This window comes from Oratosquilla oratoria, chromosome 4 (genome assembly GCF_046742065.1).
Source record: "Oratosquilla oratoria isolate Oo_2021 chromosome 4, ASM4674206v1, whole genome shotgun sequence".
Lineage (NCBI taxonomy): Eukaryota > Metazoa > Arthropoda > Malacostraca > Stomatopoda > Squillidae > Oratosquilla > Oratosquilla oratoria.
Genome location: NC_134780.1, coordinates 5927697 through 5950196, shown reverse-complemented (window position 1 = coordinate 5950196; position 22500 = coordinate 5927697). Strand labels below are relative to the sequence as shown.

The 22500-nt window shown below is 36.1% G+C and overlaps 1 protein-coding gene across 2 annotated transcripts in view; it reads right to left on the bottom strand.

Annotated features, from left to right (window-relative positions):
- The window catches only part of LOC143024606 (U-scoloptoxin(01)-Cw1a-like), a 39149-nt gene that overhangs the window by 11637 nt on the left and 5012 nt on the right, over window positions 1-22500 (bottom strand). Inside the window, exon 2 of one of the 2 annotated variants that reach the window (XM_076183463.1) lies at window positions 16877-16944. The exons of the other annotated variant lie outside the window; for it this stretch is intronic. The gene's annotated coding sequence lies outside the window, so the exon portion shown is untranslated. The remainder of the gene's footprint in view (window positions 1-16876; window positions 16945-22500) is intronic. 2 annotated transcript variants of the gene reach the window in all.

Sequence of the window (22500 nt, the reverse complement as noted above, 5' to 3'; positions counted from 1 at the left end):
TAATATAAAATAGAATTAGACAAAATTAAATAAAATCAACCAAAACAAAGTAAAATAGAATAAATGAAATCAGATCAAATTAAAAAGTTAGATAGAATGAGATAAATTAAAAAATATAAATTATCCATTAATCAAAATAAGAAGCACAAAGAAAACAAATAAGATATAATATTCGAAAATAGATATTTAGTGTAGATATAAGAGTCACGTGGCTGGTTCTTCCATTCGAGTAATAGGTCAAATGCTGACAATAAGGTCATCCTCAAGGTCCTAGTCTCCTCTAAGAATGACCTTTAAGTCAAGGCGGACCTTTTCCTCAAGGATAATCTCCCTCGTTGTTTCATCTTCTGTGACGTTATTTGTTATTTGACGTTATGCTCTATGACGTCATATGGTCTATGACGTCATTTCCTTATACAGAATAATAGGGTCAAAGAAAATTCTTAAAAATTACCATAGAGCTTTCAAAAAACGTTCTTAATCCCCTTGCTCGTTCTAATGACATTTATTACTGTTATTGTTAGTGTTGGCATTGTTATATATATTATCATTATTATTATCATTATTATTATCATCAATATAACTATTATCGTTATTATTATTATTGCTTTTATTATTATTATTACTATTATTATTATTATTATTATTATTATTATTATTATTATTATCATTATCATTATTATTATTATTATTATTATTATTATTATTATTATTATTATTATTATTATTATTATTATTATTATTATTATTATTATTATTATTATTATTATTATTATTATTATTATTATTATTATTATTATTATTATTATTATTATTATTATTATTATTATTATTATTATTATTATTATTACTATTATTATTATTATTATCATTATTATCATAATCATCATTATCATTAATATCATCATTATCTTCATTGTTATTATTATTATCATTATCATTATTATCATCAGTCCTGCTTATTATGCAAAAATAAACTCCAAGAAATAGTCACAGGAATACTTGTAATACCAAAGTCGAGCGAAGGAACCCAAAAATTCCCGGGGCCCCAGGGTAGGAGAGATACGTTCAGATGGGGGGTCGGGGAGTGTGTGGAGGATAGGGGAAGAGGAGGGGAAGGAAGGGAGGGGAAGTAGGAACAGGTATCATCTTGGTACCATGATAGGTATTATATTGAGAATGACGTTGGTTGGTTACTTAAATTCCGTACCTCACCTTTCTGTGGTGAGCCTCAGGCGATTTTGTAACCATCTTTAGATCAAAATCCTCCATTAATTTGAATAAAGTCGTCTGGAATTGGTGTGAATTAAATTAGTTTTTGTGATCTCATCGAATGGAAGGAATTTTTTGGATCGACTCAACAGCAAGACATAAAAATCAACCCTCCAGTAGATTCTCTGACCAGACAGTAATGGGAGGAAATGTGGGATGGTTTGGATAGACTCAACAGCAAGTCATAAAACTCGACCCTCTAATAGATTCTGTGAGGGCATATGGGTGGGAAAAAGGGACCTTCTGGCGCTTCTTCGAAAGCCTGGTCCTCTTCTTCCTCCTCCTCCTCCTCCTCCTCCTCCTCCTCCTCCTCCTCCTCCTCCTTTTCCACCTCCTCCTCCTTCTCCCCCTTTTCCTGCTCCTCCTCCTCGTCATCATCGTCACCATCATTCTAATAGTAACCATGTAGTGAGCGCTGAAGTAATTGGATGTTTAAACATAAGATTAGATAATGTTATGGATAGGGATGACAGGTGGTAAGAGACATGGAATTGCCTAGTGTAGGCCTTATGGTCTCTTGCAGTCTCTTCCATTCTTGTGTTCCTATGTTCTCCTCCTCCTCCTCCTCCTCCTCCTCCTCCTCTTCCTGCAGAAACCCTCTTGGGCGAAGAACAAAGGAACTCCCACTTCCCGAAGCAGACACTATGGAATTAAGGATCAATTTACGAGAGTTGTCTGGTATGCGACTTAGCCCAAAGGTTCCGAAGGAAGGAAGGAGGGTGTAAGGACCAGAACCTTGAAGAAGACTGGGTTGAAGTCTGGGTGAAGGGCTAATTTTTCTCCGAGTGTTGCAGCAAATTTACAGCCTGCAACTTTTGGTAAGTAACCTGTTATGCTGGTGGAAATTAATTTCCTTCCAGCATATCAAATCATATTCAATATGTTTTTATTGAAAAAACAAAATAGTTTGCCATAGTGAATTTAAGGCGGAAAAAGTGCTGGCGGTACTGCCAATTAGTTGGAGGTTGGAGGTAAAATAGCCCGGTGTGATAGCGTCTTAATGCAAATGTGAAGGCCTTGGTGGAGAGTTGGTGAAATAATGAAGTAAATTTTGAAAGGTTTTCTGGCGAGAGCAGACAATTTGGAAAGACAGTATTCTTCGAAAATTGTCTAAACGTTCGGTTTCACATATATTGTTACATGATTGGTTTGTAATCATGGAGTTCCAAAGTTTTTTTTATGTGTGCATTTTGTCAAGATTGTCAATCTAATAGAAACTATGTTATATTTTATTTTCAAATAATCTTTGTCATTTGATAACAAACTGGCTATAGTTTTTGTAATTGTAATACATCGATATAATAACAGACTTCAGCTGCGAGACATTAACTGGACAACTTTAGAAAACGAAGAGTTCCCTGGCGACAATTTTTAGCGCGACAAGTAGAAAATCAAGATTGACGGATATCTAATCAACTTGGAGATCAAATGGAGAATAATTGAAGTCAAAGACTTGTTCTAGTAACCACACTTTAATTAGGTTTAAAGAAAAAATAGATTAGAACGAACACACTTGTACTTGTGATACATGACTAAGAGGTGTATGATTTATGATAAATGGTAAATCCATCTAATTGGTTATCAAAATCAAATGTGAAATTCACAGATCACACGTGGTATTTTTTCTACAGTATTCTTATGATACTTTTATTGTAACAGTTTAAAAAATAGTTTTAAGGCGCCTAGAGAATTCTTCCTCTTTATTTGAACGGTAAAGAGGAGACACTATGCTCTGGGAAACTCACCCTCAAATAGAATAGAAAATAAGAAGGAAAAGAAAAAGAAGATAAAAGAAAAAGGAGATGAATAAGGAGAAGAGGAAGAAAAAAGAAAAAGTATAAGAAAAAGAAGAAGAAGAAGAAGAAGAAGAAGAAGAAGAAGAAGAAGAAGAAGAAGAAGAAGAAGAAGAAGAAGAAGAAGAAGAAGAAGAAGAAGAAGAAGAAGAAGAAGAAGAAGAAAGAAAAAGAAGTACAAGAAAAAGAAAAAGAAAAGAAAAAAAAAGGAGAAGAAGAAGAAGAAGAAGAGGAGGAGGAGGAGGAGGAGGAGGAGAAAGAAGAAGAAGAAGAAGAAGAAGAAGAAGAAGAAGAAGAAGAAGAAGAAGAAGAAGAAGAAGAAGAAGAAGAAGAAGAAGAAGAAGAAAAGAAGAAGAAGAAGAAGAATGGTCTACCGGATGGCTCTCTAATCACTTATAATTGGTAGCAGCTGTGGGATCTCTTCACCACGCAGCATAGGAAGAGGCAATTTCCGCAAGCGGGTCGTCAGTGAAGGAAATAAACATTCAGCCAAAGCGATTAAATGTAACGCAATTCAAAAATTTCAAATCTATTTGGATAAACACGTAAACATAACCTTATCATTATTCCTTTCGTTTGAAATTGTTATGGATTCACTTCGATAAACATATAATCAAAATGTTATTATCACTTCTTTCTTTTGTCTGACCTTGCTATGGAGTACGAGATCGCCTGTTGGCGTGCATCATCGTTGTAAAACAACGACACGACACATAGGTATAAAAAAATGACAGTTCTTTTTTCAGAATTGGTTTGAAAAAGGAACGGGAAAATAATGCTAAAATAAGACAAAGCCTATAACATATTCAAACGTTATGAACCACGAAGTGGTAATGAAACTCATATAAAACCATAAAAACCTCTTGGGAACCAAAAGTCAGGCACAAAAAAGAAGTGACAATTTGAAATGAGCATCAGTGAAAATATGCAGAGAATCTAAACGAATCCGATAGTTTTACAAGAAACGAATAAGACATGAACATTTTCACATTCAAAATTGATTTAAGAGTTTTATTGTGGCTACCACCAATCAATTGTATTCAGATAAGGGAAGCATCTGACAGTCAAAGGTTTAACAAGTGTACGTGTGCAATCATCAGTTGCTGTCAAGTCAATTAACGCCTACGTTGGCGTCATGAGGAGCGAGCGAGTTGCCGACGTCTGCTTTTTGATTATATTTATTTTGTAGTTGTACCTGAGCGACCCCCATTTTCTGTGAACTGGCCTGATCATATTTTCTGTGGTTATTAATATTCAGAGTGAAAGAGAACGAGTGATACAGCTGTAACTTTATATTTCATAATGCGAGTATTTGGATTAGGATGCATCATCGTACATCAGGCAGCTAATGCCGCCCGCGAGGATTTGAATTTGACTCGTATTAAAGAGGTTAAAAGAAACACCGCGTGAAGACGGAGCCTATATGTTACAACGACGTTTCACTTTTGAAAACTCTATCATAGTATTCGATAAAGCTGAAACAAGAGCAATGTTGTATTAATAAAGATTCAATCTTCACAAAGTGTTTCTTTTTTATTAGCAAATGTAGCCACTGATAAACATAATGGTGCTCTAATACCGAAATCCCTCATTTCAAAATCTCATATAAAGTTATGTGCGAAATCAGGTAACTAACAGTCATTTCTGGGAATTGGAGAGGAGTGCGGGATTCAAACCCACAACTAAATGAATGCGATACCAGCATGCCTCCGATTACGCCACAAGCGCAACAAGCGCCAAAGTTGATCATAAACCCACCTTTATCCAAAGGTGCGACCCCGAGGGACCGGTACTCTGTCTCCGGACCGAACCCAAGATATCTCTTCTCTGAACGATCTGTGTGTAAGATCGAAAGTGCTAAGACCGAAAGTATGAGGAATTTTGACAACAACAAAAAAGTAGTGAGAGAGATAAAACAGGAATTATGTGCGTAGCTGGACGTGATAGTTTAGCGTTCAAACAGCGAATAACCACATCTATCCTTTTTTTTCCTTCCTATAAACTATACCCCTCCATGAAGCTTCCAGGCAGACCCAGACAGATTCCCTCTCCAGCCTCCACAGTTTCCAGAGAGACACGATTTCTTTAACACACCGTCGTCCCCTTAGCATCACCCTCTGTGTCATTCTTTCTCAGAGATGATCCTGTAAGCAAGACGGTCATCCAAAAAGAGAACCATTACCATGTAGTGCCTCAGCTGGCGTCCGGTGATAAGACAGTTTACTTGCTCCATGTTGGCACATTAGAGTAAGCCTTGGTTTAACACAAGACCTCTCTGGTTATGAATAACGAAAGAATTTCTGAAGTCGATGAGGGAAAATATGATATCTGAGAAGGTAGATAAAATACAGTGTGATAAAAATCGCAGAATTGTGTGTGTGTGTGTGTGTGTGTGTGTGTGTGTGTGTGTGTGTGTGTGTGTGTGTGTGTGTGTGTGTGTGTGTGTGTGTGTGTGTGTGTGTGTGTGTGTGTGTGTGTGTGTGTGTGTGTGTGTGTGTGTGTGTGTGTGTGTGTGTGTGTGTGTGTGTGTGTGTGTGAGAGAGAGAGAGAGAGAGAGAGAGAGAGAGAGAGAGAGAGAGAGAGAGAGAGATAGAGAAAGAGAGAGCCCGTTCTCGATCCCCAACGGGTATCAGTAAATCCCACTTGCCCCGACTATCCACAGACACGTGCGGCACCTAAGTGATTCCTGGTGTAGGGCTTGTGGCTCTCTCAAATGCGTATACGAGTGAAGAAGATCCTTCTCTTCCAGTCTCGCCCTTTGTATGGTACCCGCCCCGCCCCGCCCCGCCCCGCCCATCTCCCACCTGAAGGTTCAAGTACCCCGAGGCGACTACAAACAACAGCGTATCGAAATCTACAGAACGAAAGAGAAAGTTTACCTTTTACTTTCGCTAGAGATTTTGGAGGAGAGGAAGGGCGAGGGGGAAGGAGGTAGAAAGGGAGGGGGAAAGGGGGGAAGGGGAGGGTGAAGGAGGGAGAAGGGGGGTGGGGGAAGATGGAAAAGAAAGATGCTCCCCCCACGCTATTGACTCGTCGACGAGGACCCGAAGAAGATTATTTTAATTCGTCCCATGCTTCCCCTTTTTGTTAGTTAAGCTAACCAAGGTCTAATTGCGTAGTTTGGTGGATGAAAGCGGTGGATGTCGTGAGTTCCTACGCAATTAAGGAAGAGTTTGACCCAGGGGGTGATCAGGTCAAACTAATTTGTTTTGCGTTTCTCAACATCAGTCCCCGCACGTTCGTACCCTCCTCCCGTGACTTGTCATCTGAGTCTTGTCGTCTTGTTGTTTTGATTTGAATGAAACTCCATCTTCTTTCATGAAGTGCTTTATTATTTTTCATGTTTCTATTTTGGGTTGATTACTAGATTATTTGATGGATGGACAAGATCTAGATGGATTTAGGTGTTCTTGCTTAAGAGTCATATTATCTGTCCTTTTTCCTCGTATTCCTGAGGTGTCGAATATTTTGCTTATCACAGTCACTGAGCCTTGCCTCTTGCCAAACTTTTAAGGACGTGCATCTCAAGTTGACTAAAGGAAACATATGCAAACGGACGTTCCTCTATGTATACTTGATTTATGTTTTATATATATTCGAATTAACATTGAGATGTGTAGGTATGATATATAGATGATATAAAGGTATGATATAAAGATGTGTAGGTATGATATAAAGATGAATACGCGCGCACACAAACACGTACATACACACACACACACACACACACACACACACACACACACACACACACACACACACACACACACACACACACACACACACACACACACACACACACACACACACACACACATACACACACACACACACACACACATACATACACACATACACACACACACACACACACACACACACACACACACACACACACACACACACACACACACACACACACACACACACACACACACACACACACACACACACACACACATACACACACACACACACACAATCATGCTGGAACTCCTATTTAAAATATTTAACAGTTTGTGTAATCAATCCTGAATCCGCGTGGGATAAAAAGGAATTTTATAATGGTTTTATATAAAAAATAGAGTTAAAGTTATTGCAAATAAGAATTACTATTATGAACAACATGGTCGATAGTAGAGAAAATAACGACTTTTTTCTCTACACTTAGATTAGATTTCTCTGACTGAACAAATAAAAATGAAAATATAATTGAACTGGATTTTTTGTTAGTTTTGCGCAATCTTTATCCAAAGAAATCAAACAAATAAATCTGAACTTAGCGATTCTTTGAAAGAAAAATTCAAACCAGGTGACAGTTTTTGAAACTAAAACAAGAACTAATCGAGGTAAATCAAACAGATAAATGTAAAAAAAAAAAATAAGCAAAAGAAATAAAAAATCGAAAAAGAAAGAGGTAAAAGAAAATGTATATTAACTTTAAATAAAACAATTATATAAAGACGCCAATAGAACACAGGATAGAACAATGATATAAAGACATCAATAGAACACTGGAGCTGGAGGAAGACTCATGATCACTAATGAGACCAATTAAGGCAGACCATCAACCGTAAAAACAATAAAGACCAAGAACCTGTGAGGAAAATATGTTGAAATTTAATAAATAGAGAAACAGTACTAGGAGATGTGTTAGACGAAAGACGTCTACAGTTATTATAGGATGGACGAAGAATCATATCCCATTAAGAAGAATAAATGTAAAATAACTTTTAAAAGCTAAGGAGGCAATGTCAACAGTATTGAAACTTAGGACGGACATTGATGAAACTGAGGAAGTTGGTAAGGAGAAGCGAAAGAAAATCTATTCAAATAAAAATCTGCGGTTAATAAGATAAACAGTACAACATACGAATAGAAGTTGGCAGACTAACAAGTTTTAAAAAAAAATCAAGAAGGAAAGGCACAAGAAAAAGGAGGGAGCAAAAATTTAAAAATTAGTGAATGAAGTTAAACCAAAAAAGAAATAGAAAACGGCGCACAAATGCAGACGGAGAAAGTGAATTGATGGCCCGGAAGTTGAAGATGTGTATCTAAAAGAAATATTAAAGAAAAAAGTAATGGTAATGTAAGAAGCTTGAAGGTATTGTATACCAATATTAATCGCTTGGATTAGCTACATTAGAGATAAATGATTATATTTACTATACAAAGACAGTTTTAGCTACCTTGACTTACACTCTCTGGAAAAACGAAGAGTACGGGATGATCTAAGGGAGGTATTCAAATGAGTCAAGGCCTTTAACAAGGGTGATGTGGGCAAGGTCATCATATGAAGACAGCAGGACAGCACCCGTAGTAATGTGTTTAAATTGGACAAATTTAGGTTCAAGAAGAAAATAGGAAATAATTGGTTTACCAACAGAGTGGTTCACGAATGGAATAGACTTAGAAACAATGTAATAAGCGCTGAAACAAATGGTAGCTTTAAGAGAAGAATAGACAATATAACTTATAGATAAAGATGAAAACTCGTAAGGGACATGAAACTACCTAATGTAGGCCTTATGGTCTCTTGCAGTCTCCTCCATTCTTTTGTTCTTATGAGACCAAATTAGAAAAAAAATGAAATATTAATGCAGGCTACAGGGTATATTATAACATGTAAAACAAAAAGAAAATTTATGGAAATGGAAATGATAGGATGAAGGCACCGAAGAGAAATTTGAAGATGGTATTGGGAAGAGGAAAGACTGAACTTGTATATATATATGTATGTGTGTGTGTGTGTGTGTGTGTGTGTGTGTGTGTGTGTGTGTGTGTGTGTGTGTGTGTGTGTGTGTGTGTGTGTGTGTGTGTGTGTGTGTGTGTGTGTGTGTGTGTGTGTGTGTGTGTGTGTGTGTGTGTGTGTGTGTGTGTGTGTGTGTGTGTGTGTTTGTATGTATGTATATATATATATATATATGCATATATATATATATATATATATATATATATATATATATATATATATATACATTAGAAGTTTCTTCTTTCAACTTCCTTTCCACTCCAAGATGGACGCAACAATGATTATTTTTTGCGGCCTCGACGAAAGACAAGCAACCCGTGAGTTTGAAGATGAGACAGCTGTGGATGTTGCCAAGGACGAGTCGTCTTGTGGCGACCACCATCATCTCGCCGTTGGTTGTCTCAGGTACCCTGCGGTCCCGCCGGACACTATTCAGTTACAACCTCTCGCCTCCCCGGTCGTGGTCCGTTTGGTTGAACGCAGTGAGATCGATTTTTTTTTTTTTTTTTTTTTTTTTTTTTTTTTTTTTTTTTTTTTTTTTTTTTTTTTTTTTTTTTTTTTTTTTTTTTTTTTTTTTTTTTTTTTTTTTTTTTGAGGGCGTGAGGGAGTCTGAAGCTAAATCAAACCGTTTCGTGTCAGCCAGAGTGTCGTCAAGGAATCAGGTTTGATGGAAAGAGTCCTTTATCCCCTTTTATGGAGTTGTCTGCTTAAAGTGCTTTTTTTGTCAGTTCACGAAATACAAACTACGGCTGGAAAATAATAACGATTCCGTTAGCCATGGAAATAGCACGGTTTTTTCAATATTAAAACTGTATACTTGTTTAACTATTAAGGAGAATGCTAATGTAGCATTACTTGGATTATAATTAGTCAGCTTTAGGAATATCAAACACCCTTTCTTTGCATCATTCCCCTCATACAAAAGCTATCAAACTCCAAACACCTTATTTGTGACTACTTCCTAGATCCTCAATTGTCAGGGTTTGTCTGTGTTCACAACTTTATTGGATCTTAACCAGTATCTGCCTTCTCGCTCGCAAGTCCGTAACCTGATAAGAAATGACAATGCGATTTAATCCTTCATTATCAAATCAATCCTAAACCATGTTAATCAAACAAATGCACAACACTGTCAGCCAATGATAGTACTTTCTTTTCCACCTTTTCGTAATTCAGAAAAAACATAGGCTTCTGTTTGTTGAGGTGTAAAACATTATTTTGTATAGTAAAGGCTGAAATATATGCGGATACACATACATTTTTGTGTGTGTGTTGTGTGTTGTGTGTGTGGTGTTTGGTGTGTGTGTGTGTGTGTGTGTTTGTGTGTGTGTGTGTGTGTGTGTGTGTGTGTGTGTGTGTGTGTGTGTGTGTGTGTGTGTGTGTGTGTGTGTGGTGTGTGTGTGTGTGTTGTGTGTGTGTGTGTGTGTGTGTGTGTGTGTGTGTGTGTGTGTGTGTGTGTGTGTGTGTGTGTGTGTGTGTGTGTGTGTGTGTGTGTGTGTGTGTGTGTGTGTGTGTGTGTGTGTGTGTGTGTGTGTGTGTGTGTGTGTGTGTGTGTGTGTTTTTACCTAATTGTATTTACCTAGTTGTATTTTACGGGAAGAGAGCTTTGTATCTTTCAGCATCCAGTTTGATCTTAAATTCTTGTATAGTTTTTGCACTCACTGTTTCCTCATTCAATTTGTTCCAGATATCCACCACTCTGTGTGGGAAGCTATTCTTTTTCAGATCTCTTCTATAACTATCCTTTTTTAAGTTTCTTTTCATGTCCTCTTGTTTTTCTTTTATCCCACTTTAATAAATCATCTCTATCAAGGACTTCCATCCCTTTCATAATTCTGTAGATGGTTAGTAGATCTCCTCTTTCTCTTCTTTGTTCCAGGGTTGGTAGTTCCAGTTTGGCCAATCTTTGTTCGTATGTCAAGTTGGAGAGTGTTGGTGCCATCTTTGTCTTTGCTCTTTGAGTTCTTTCTAATTTCTTTATGTTCTCTTTAGTACTGAGTGTCCATAGTGTTGCAGCGTGCTCCAATCTTGATATTATCAATGTAAGTAATATTTTCTTTATCATTTCTTCATTCAGGTAGTCAAAGGCCACTTTCATTGATCTTAATAAGTTGAAAGTTTCTCCGACTAATTTGTTGATATGTTTTTCTGGCCCCATGTCTTTGCTGATAATTATTCATAGATCTCTTTCCGACCTAACTTTCTAAACTTCCTTTTTGTACCAATTTCATATTGCCCCGGTATTCTATTCTACTTTTTCCAAATTCTATTATACTACATTTCTTGATGTCAAAGTTCACTTTACACTTTTGACTTCATTCCCAGACTTTGTCCAGGTCATTTTGTAGTGATTCACAATCTTCCTCTGTACTTACTTTCTTTCGTAGTTTTGCATAATTTGCAAAGAAGTTCATATAACATTCTACACCTCCATCCATGTCATTTATATATATGGCAAACATTATTGGAGCCAATACAGAACTCTGTTCTTTTCATAGTTTCTTTTTTCTTCCCTGCGTATTTTTATATATTCGTTTCTTAGTTTGATGTATATTTGCCATTTGCTTTTTTTTTATCTTTTTTTTTTATCTTTCCCAGGCTTTGTTTCTTCTATCTTTAGCCTTACTACACTTTTTGTTGCACCAGCACTTTATGTACACCCGTTCTTGTTTCTTCTTTGGTACGTATTTGTCTATTCCCTCCATGTAATTTTCCTTTAATACGTTCCATTTCTCTTCCATCTTTGTTCCTTCATTTAAGAAGTTTTCCCAGTTCGCATTTTGAAAGAACTTTCTGACTTTCTCAAAATCCGCTTTATTGTACATTAGTCTTCCTTTTCTGTGTTTCTCATTTCTTCTCAAATCAATCTGTTATCTTAAGTTCGAACTCTATTAGTATGTGGTCACTCTTCCCAATCGGTGTCTTGTATTCCATTTCATTCACGATTTCAGGCTCTGATGTAAATATTAAGTCTAGTCTTGACAGCTCCTTGTTGTTTTTATACTTAGTATTTTCCTTTAACCACTGAATCAATGTGTATTCAATGGTCATATCAATTAGAATATTTCCCCAAAGTTCTTCCTTCTCCACCTTTCACTGTCATTTCTTCCCAACATATTTCTTTTGAGTTTAAGTCACCCATAATTACTGTTTCCTCCTTCTTTCAGTAATCCAATTCATGCATTCTTTGTGTCTTCCAGTATTTTGGAATGATCATAATCTGTCCAAGACTGTGTTTTGGGGAGCACATGTATTACTATAAATGTTCTACTTTTCATGTTTCTGTTTTCAACTTTAATCATAATCAATTCCACATTATTTTTCCTTCTGTTAAATTTGTCACATTTAAACCTTTCTTAGTCAAAAACATGACTCTTCCATCCTGTTTCTCCGTTCTATTTTTCGCCCAATGGTTGTATATACCTTGTTCCGCAGTATTGAACGATAGTAGACATTTTAATTTTGTCTCCACAATTCCCATTGTGTGTGTGTGTGTGTGTGTGTGTGTGTGTGTGTGTGTGTGTGTGTGTGTGTGTATTCACTTGGTCTTTGGATCACGTGTTGGACTCGTGATCGACAGCTATTTCCCTCCTGGAAGAGAGCTCAGAGCTCGTAGGTCCGATCTATGGGTAATGCTATGACCTTGCACACACACACACCCCAACTCCCCGCCCACGAGAGTTGGAGTAACACCCCTCAGCGCTGCGATACTGATATTATTTCAGCCCCGGGCGAGGATCGAACCCGGACCTCCGTAGTGGCAGGCCAGAGCTCTAACCACAGTGTGTGTGTGTGTGTGTGTGTGTGTGTGTGTGTGTGTGTGTGTGTGTGTGTGTGTGTGTGTGTGTGTGTGTGTGTGTGTGTGTGTGTGTGTGTGTGTGTGTGTGTGTGTGTGTGTACGCGCGTGCGTGTATGTGTGTATTTACCTAATTACATTATATGCCCAGGCCGTACTTCCCCTAATAAGTGGGTGGCCGATTCAAAGCACACAACCATTTGCCTTCCCATTTCAAGACCTTGAGGATAAATACCAACCTGCCCTTCGCCACACTGCGTGGTTCAAACACAAAGTTGCAGGTTTCGGAAGCCGCGCTGGTTTAACCCCACAGATTCACCAGATGCGAGGAACATTCCTTTGGGTCGCGTTATTCATTCATTCATTATCTCCTTTCACACATTCCTCTTTCTTGTATTCTCCCTTCCCTGTTCTAGTAACATACCAGTTAGATCCATATTTTTTCTCCATGTCTCCCTCTAGGTCTTTTCTTTGATTTTATTCTGTTTGCATCTGTTAACCTCTTTCTGTGCTAGTAGTTCTTCATTAATTCTTTCCATATGTCCAACCTGTCTCATCTTCACTCTTTTCGGTCAGCCTTTTCTTAACACTTGTTCTCATTCTTACCTCCACATTTTTCACTCTATTCTTGAAACATTTATCTGGGTTCTCAGACACATAACGCCAAATTCTTTCAAACTTTTCCTTCCGACTCTTTTACACTACGATTCTTTGTACCACTCGGTATGTAGACAAACTCACTCTTTTATACAATTACCTTTTTGTATTCGCTCTCAAATACCTATCATTCATCAGCTTCCATCTCACCCAGACATTTAGGTGTTTCCTTTGCTGTTTCATTCGTCAACTCACCCCTACATGCAGTCCTCCATTCACAGCCACATAGAACCCTAAAAATCTAACTCTCTCCATTTTCTCAATCTTTACATCTTCCACCATCCTTTCCATCATCAACAATATTTTACAAACCTCATAACTTTACTTTTACACATATTCAGTCATAACTTTCTTCCCTCACATCCCCTGACAAACTTGGTCATTTTTACTGCTTCAGTCTCCTCAGAACTGACCGTAAGTGCAGTGTTATTCGCAAATAGTGTTCAACTTTTTTATATTCTTCATTATCACCAACTAATTCTAAACCTCTGCCCAGCATACTTGCATTTTCTGACCCTTACTATCCCATCTGTATACACATTGAACTGCCATAGCGAAGTATCATAACCTTGAAGCAAAGCTACATTGTCCTCAGATTATCTATTCTATTCTTACCCGGCCCTCACACAAGCCCCATTACTCATGTAAAATCCCCCGACCATTTCCAGCAGACTACCTCTTATTCCATACATTCACAACACGTTCCACAACTCCTCGTATGATATAATTACTACAAAGGCCCACAGCAATCTTGTATGACTGCAGACTAACATCCACTCAAGGAATAATGTTGATTATTTCTTATTTACTGCCTTCCTTCTTTCTCCCCCTGTCTTATGCTTTCTCCAAGGCTATGGATAAAATACATCCTTATTTTCATCAAATACTTTGAGCACACCTGTTATACCACAAATACTTGATCAACACATCTTCCCTTCACAAATCCAGACTGGTCTTCCCCAATCTTTCCTTCTGTTCGCCATCTAATTTTCACAACCAAAACATTCCCTTACCAACTTTACCCAACCTTACCAACCCACACCCAACAAAAACTAATACTCTATTAACTATCTTACCAATCATTGACTGGCTTATATATCTATATATATATATTATATATATATATATATATATATATATATATGTATATATATACATTTACATATATACATATATATATATATGTATATATTTTTGCAGAAACCACCGGGAAATTGAAAAAACAGATACCGAACGTTTTCGTCTATTTAGACATTTTCAAAGGTACAAAAAAGCAATACAGAAAGAAACAATAAATACATAAGAAGACAAGGATACTCGGAGAGGTCCCATGTTACATTTTATCACACACAATTTTGTCAATAATAAAATTGTCCAATTTAAATAAACCCAAACTCAAATTCATGTTATTTCCAAAATTTCTTTTTATAAAACAAGATTCAATAATATTTCTTTCTATAATATTATTACAAGAAGTAATTATTTTAGAATTTCCCCAGTCAATATTATGACCATAATCCCTTTGGTGGACAAATGATCCACTGGACACTTGCCCCGTTCTAATACTATATTTATGTTGGCCTATTCTTTTTTCTAAGCCTTTGCCTGTTTGGCCTATATAAATAAAATCAAAATTTTTACATGGTATATTATAAATACATCCTTCTTTACTTCTTGGGGAATTTTTAATTAACAAACTCTTAATGTTGTTATTATTTTTGAATACTATCTGGATACCAAATTTTTCAAAAATGCTAGGAAGATGGATTAAATTTTCGTGGTACGGAATTGTTAGCATATTTTTATAATTAAATGGTTTGACCTGCGACGTATTAAGAAAACATTTCCTGGCTTTGATTTTTGTTTTATCAATAAGATGTTTTGGATATTTTAAATTTTCTCCAATGTCATAGATGAATTGTATTTCTTGATCCAAGAACTCAGGGGAACAAATTCTATAAGCTCTCAGGAACATAGAAGAAAAAACTGACAGCTTGGATTTTTGACTGTGATACGAGTAAAAATGAATGTACGAGAGGACATTGGTCGGCTTCCTGTAAACGTCAAATTTAAAGTATCTTCCACATCGGTAAATATTTACATCTAAAAATGGTAACATATTATTTTCTTCAACCTCTACTGTGAATTTAATGGAATGCACCAAATTATTTAAATCTGACAAAAAAGTATCCAAATATTGATCATTAGGCCAAATGCATAATATGTCGTCAACATACCTGTACCAAACTGCATTAATTGGAAGAATGTTTGGTAATAACTCTCTTTCAAAAAACTCCATATACAAATTGCTAAGAATTGGAGACAGACAGTTCCCCATGGCCATACCAAATGTTTGAGTATAAAAGTTTCCATTAAATTCAAACTTAGAGTCTATTACACATAATTTGATTAAACTAATAATAGTATGAGCAGGGAGTGTAAAGTCATGTTTCTTTAATTCTTTTTCTAGAAATCCTAACAAATCTAAAACCGGGACTCGGGTGAATAAACTTTTAATATCGAAACTAACCAACTTAAAATCAAATGTGATATTATGTCCAAGCAGCTTTTCGGTTAAGTCAACATTATCTTTGATATGAGAGTGGGAAATTGTCCCAACAAGAGGACTAAGAAGAGACACTAACCATTTTGACAACTTATATGTGCAAGACCCAATAGAACAAGTAATGGGCCTAACTGGATTATTAACTTTATGAGTTTTAATTAGACCATACATGTATGGAAGTGACGGAGATATAGTAACACATTTTTTTATCATTTCATCGTTACCTTTTAAAATAGTTTTAATAGTGAATTTAATAAGAAGGAGATGAAAAAAATATGTCTAGTTCCCTTGGTATGTGCCACTTAGTCACCTATTTATGATACACAGGGGAATGAAATGGAGATATTGTTGTACTCCTGACACAGGAGTATGGGATAAGGAAAACGTGGAGTCATGCGTGGTGAAGGAGATTCAAGGACAGAGGAAGGGAAGGATAGTGAAAGTTTACAAGTGGCTCAGCATCCCTATATGAATAGAGATTAGTTACTATGCACACAAGCACGTACACACGCACGCACGGGCACACAAAGACACACACGCGCACGCACGCACACAATGCCATACATAATCTCGTACGGTGTTTAGACAAAAAAGATTAAACATAAGAAAAAATAACAAGCAGCAAAGGAACAAGGCCAAGGTAAAAAAATAACAAATGGATGACACAGAATAGCACCGAGTATCGACTTTGTGGTCAATGATTACTTGAAAGAGATAAGATAGAATGTAATGTGTCACGTCAAAGCCAAACTGAATAGAAAATATAGATATCCAAGTGTAGGGTAAAAAATATACTCGTAGTTTGAAATAAAGAGACACAGGAGGAGATGAGAGAGGAGGTGAGGAGCGATGTTTGTAGTGATAAAAACATGATAGTGGATAATGTACAAATGGGAGAAGGAAAAGCGGAAATGATAAATACCGAAACAGATATTGAGGTGACCAGTAAAAGAAACAATGCGTTGGAGTATCTCCCACTAAAGACAAGAGTAAGGAGCAAGGTTGAATATGAAAATATGCTAACAAATATGGTCACTCACCTGAAAAAAGAATATCCAAAAAGTGACAACGTGGTGCTCGTGGGTGAATTCAATTGTAGGGAGGTGGACTGGGAGGGGTGGAAAACAAAAGTAAATAAGAATCATTGGGAAATATACTATTGAATATAGAAATGAAAAATGGTCCAATACGTGGAAATTATAATATATTGAGGGGTTGACATAACATCTAGACTAGATTTTCTGTTCGTTAAATAACCAAATGTTATTCAATAAGTAAAGTATTTATACTTAATGGGAAAGACTGATCATGTACCTCTCTCTCTCACACACACACGCACACATAAACACTACACACACATACACAAATTGGAAATATAAGGAATGCATAGATCAGCTAGCGAAGATTTTTCATAACCTAATAATGTGTTCATTAGAAGTGGTAGTACTTCAGGGTTAAAAATTAGTCAACAGGGTACAAATTGATAAAGAAGTATGAAGAAAGTCCTAAATTACAGACCAATTTCTCTGATCAGTATGATAGCTAAACTATGTGGTTTTACACAACATTGACAATAAAAACAAAATACCAAAAATCTAATCCGTCCCAAATTAGACCATCCAGTGACGGTTCGGTCTATTCACAAAAGAGAGGATATCAATAAAAACCAAAATAATACAACAAACAGCAACCAAGTTGACCCCCAGCTTAACAAACAAACAATATAAGTAAAACTTGTAAATGGTGAGACTGCTGGTCCTGTTGTAGAATCCTCTTTGTTTCTCTGAACTCAAAATCGACATTCACTATCAAACTCTATATGATAGAACCCACATATACCCAAACGCGGCACCCATACCCAAAACAGAACCCAGGTAACGGAGAAAAGTGGGAGGTCATTGCTTGGTAGCCCGCAACCGAATGGAGATTTGCGAAAGGAGAGGAGAGGAACAGGAGAGAAGACCAGGCGTTCAAGAGAAGACCCATACAGCATATGATCACCAAAGCTGAGACAGTTGAGATGAACACAGGAAAAAAAATGAAGAAGTATTGATGTCATACTCCTTGGAACTCTGGTGAAATAATATTTACTTTTACAGAGTATATTACATAACAATCCCCTTCAAGAATATCTACTAAAGGGAGAATTTTTTTATCAATATTTACTTTACAATGAGATACTGCGATTGATGATGGACTACCGCGCCTCTGATGTCCGCTGGACAGAACAGCTTTTGTTGGATTTTGGGAATTTTAAGCCGTTAACGCTTAGTGGCGTCACGATCTAGTAGGGGCTTTCGAAGCCCCTACTCTTGACTTCTTACTTCTAATGTCTTTGTTAAGAATATACATGTGTGTGTGTGTGTGTGTGTGTGTGTGTGTGTGTGTGTGTGTGTGTGTGTGTGTGTGTGTGTGTGTGTGTGTGTGTGTGTGTGTGTGTGTGTGTGTGTGTGTGTGTGTGTGTGTGTGTGTGTGTGTGTGTGTGTGTGTGTGTGTGTGTGTGTGTGTGTGTGTGTGTGTGTGTGTGTGTGTGTGTGTGTGTGTGTGTGTGTGTGTGTAATGGCGATAGGTGATTTACATTCTTGATTAGATGAGCCAGATGATAGAGTGAGAGAGAGAGAGAGAAAGAGAGACAGACAGAGAGAGAGAGATAGAGAGCGAAAGAGAGAGAGGTTGCTGAAGACGTGGTTGCTGATACCGTGTTTAATAAGTAATATATACATAAGTATACGTGTATCAAATTGATTGGTGGGAGGGTAGTCGATAGAATTTTAATGAGTTATGTAGTGCTGTTCAAGAGGGTACGTGGAAGAGTATTGGATGTAAACATGTTGAGGGGATAGAATTATGAAATACAATATAAACATGAAATATCTGGTGGAAGGTATGTTGCGAGTGAAGGAAATATGGAAACATGAAAATAGGAAATTATTCAGTGAAGTTAATGACAAAGAGAATAAATATGAGCACCAAGAACCTGTGAGGAATAAGTGAAATGTAGCGAAAGCAATGGCGGAAGAAGGAGTAGAAGAGGAACAGATGTGTTTTAAAGGGATGAGGTAAATGAGTGGAAACAGAAGTAAGATCGAATAATAAAATTAAAGACAAACGCTGTAGTGGTTGTTACGAGACGTGTGTATGAGAAATTGTTGAAAATGAGGGAAATAAGAAAGCATGTGAGAGTTACAGAATGAGCAATCAACCAATCCGTTGTCCAGCTCTTCTCATGCAAGACCCATGGACCCAGGAAACTGGTAACAGCCAATAGTAGTCCATAAATCACTCAGTGAATACCATGAAGATTGTGGAAGCGAACCCCATTATAAGAGAGGCAAAAAGAAGAGTGAGTATGAGGTGTATTAGATGATTTCCTGGAAAATTTGAAATAAATAAAGATATTGTTTCCGAACTTAGTGACAGGCGTGTGAGGAGGTGAAGGTAAAGAAGAGAGGGCGGAATGCGGAGAAAGATGTAAGAGAGATAAATAGGATGAGTATTATGGGACGCTGTTGACTATGAAGGACGTGAGGGAGGCTGTGAGAATTATTGATGGGTGAGGAAAATTATAAATCAGCTGTGAAGCAGGGAGTACAAGTGGCGATGAAAGGAATAAAAACTAGTTAGGTTTCAAGATTAAGTGTGTGTCATGTAGAGTGACTTTTTTTTTTTTTTTTTAGATTCTCTGACTTGAGACCCTCAGTGAGAAATTGGGGTATGTGTTCCATTAGTTTGATTCTGTGTTTTCTGTGTTGTACTACTGTGGGTTTGTTTCTGTCACCAGTTATCAAAACTAAGTGGAAGAAGACAAGAGTGGCTTGATACAATTTTTCTTTGTAAAAAATATATTATATATCTATAATGATAATGCCTCTGTCTGTCTTCTTGTTTCTTTTTTCACGAACTCATCCTAGGGTTTTGGAGATAGACCCCCATAACCATATATATTCTGATACCCTGTCACTCCAGGTACTTGGATAACTATACTTCATTTAAAAAAAAAATTTGGTTAGGGTTAAGGGTTAAAGTTAGATGGGGTATGGTGTGGTAACACGCCACTACTGTAGTTTCCCCTTAGCGCGCATAGCATTCTTATGACAAAAATTACTATAATTAAATAAACCATTGTATGTGTCCATAAATATTATCTATATTTGTGAAATTATTGTTGCCATAGACTATGATAGCCTTTGTAAGGAGAAAGCATGTAAATGTAAAATGATTGTATAATTTTACCAAATGTTGATATATTGATTGTTTTCATTTTATTTTATCGCAGGCGGAAATGCAATAAAGGAGTCCAAAGATATTTAAAGTTTGTTTCAATTCTTCTTTTACGGCCGAGTACCGTTCACCATGTAGTGTTAAAAATCCACTGCAATGGTTAGGTTAAAGATTATTCACGAACTCCTCTTAGGTTTTTGCAGATAGACCCCTATAACCATATATATTCTGAAACCTTATAACCCAAGGTACTTGGATAACTATCTTTCATTTGTCTGTCTATATGTTTGTTTATTCACGAACTCCTCCTAGTGTTTTGGAGATAGGCCCCCATAGCCATATATATTCTGATACCCTGTCACTCCAGGTACTTGGATAACCATATTTCATTAAAAAAAAATTAGGGTTAAGGGTTAAAATTAGGTGGAGTATGGTTAGGTTAGGGATTATTCACGAACTCGCAGCAACGCGCGGGTAATTTGACTAGTATATATGTATAAATGTATATATATATAGAGAGAGAGAGAGAGAGAGAGAGAGAGAGAGAGAGAGAGAGAGAGAGAGAGAGAGAGAGAGAGAGAGAGAGAGAGAGAGACAGAGAAAGAGAGAGAGAAAGAAAGAAAGAGAGAGGGAGTGAGAGAGAAAGTGACAGAGAGAGAGAGATAAATGTATACATATATATATATATACTATATATATATATGTATATATACATATATATATACATATAATATATATATATATATATATATATATATATATATATATATATATATATATATATAAAGTATAAGGGACAAATAGTCGAAATTCAGAGAGAAAAGGAAATATTAATCCCAATTCTGAAACATACGACACTTCATCCAAAAGGTATTGAGATGGGAAGAGTAATTGGGTGAAGCTTTGGGCGTGCTTATGTGCTTTGACTGCCACCTCTTAGGAGGATTGAAGTCATTGTAAATGAATGTATACACATGTATCATACATATACATATACGAATATATATATATATATATATATATATTTATATATATATATTTATATATATGTATATATATAAATATATATGTATGTATATATACACATAATCATAACTAATACCACATTCGGGTTGTCTACATAGTTATCAATCGAAATATATAGACTCCCCGTCTCCAGTGTCTTCTTCTGCTCCGACTGTGGTATTAGTTGTGATATATACATAAGTTTATGGAATACACACTAGAAATCATAGGTTTGATAAAAAACAGTGATACAGGGGAAGGAAGGATATTTAAAGCTTGTGAATACACCAAACGTGGAAATGAGCAATGTAGGAAAATATGGGTATGCTCGTGATGTATAAGAAAGACTTTCTGGAGATGTTAATTGAGATAAGATAGAACAAGAACAGGATTGATATAAAGATAGACTAACAACCGGACTTAGTATCACGTAGAGAAAAAAGACAATCACGATCTCTCAAGAGACGATGGGAAAATCCCAAGAGATAAAGTTATATCTATAAAGACGAAAACTAATGGAGATGAGATTAGCGTTAATGGGCGTAATGATATGATTACTGTCTCGAGTTTCACCGGCTAGAAATCCACTTCATAGCCAGTCACAGTCTACGGAACTTCCCATATATCTCAATAGGAAGACTGTTTTCTGTGCTTTATTTGTGTGATATTGTATATATATATATATATATATATATATATATATATATATATATATATATATATATATATATATATATATATATATATGTATACACAGAATGATGTTAAAAGAATGAGTTGGGGAATGGATCAGACTAAATCAAAACGGATAAATATAAAGAATCACTGAGGGAATAAAAGTAGTAATAAAGTAGTGATAAAATCAAGAATGAAGAGAAAATTATCGAATGAAAGGTTTGAAAGGTGGTGTTCCAAATGTGTACAGAGAAAGAGGTAAGAATAAGAAAAGTGTTTTTCAAAAATTGTTAATCTACGAATGTATTTTTGCAAGAAAGAATTGAAGCCCAGAATATTCATGGGCTATCTGCTGGTAGACAGATGACTGAAGGAGAAAGATGAGAGAGTTAGAGGTAATTTTCAAATAAAAAATCAGAAAATATTAAGATGAGATGAGAAAGATATCAGAAGAAACAATGGGACAATTTTGGAAAGAAATCATATATATATATTTCTTATTATTAAAATGGAGATTTTGGTACTGCGTATAAAATAAAAAAAGAGAAAATGAGTTGTTAGTTGAGATGATGAAAGTGACAAAAATATAGAAAAATATACATACGTTTGCAAAAACATAAAAATAAACTTAAAATAATATTAAGAAAAGATACGGGTGTGTATATATCGGTAAAAGATAAAAGAGACCATTTTGATGTCATTCAAATCTATCACAGAAAAACAAATTTTGGCTCACAATAAACAGGTAGTCGAAATTACAAGA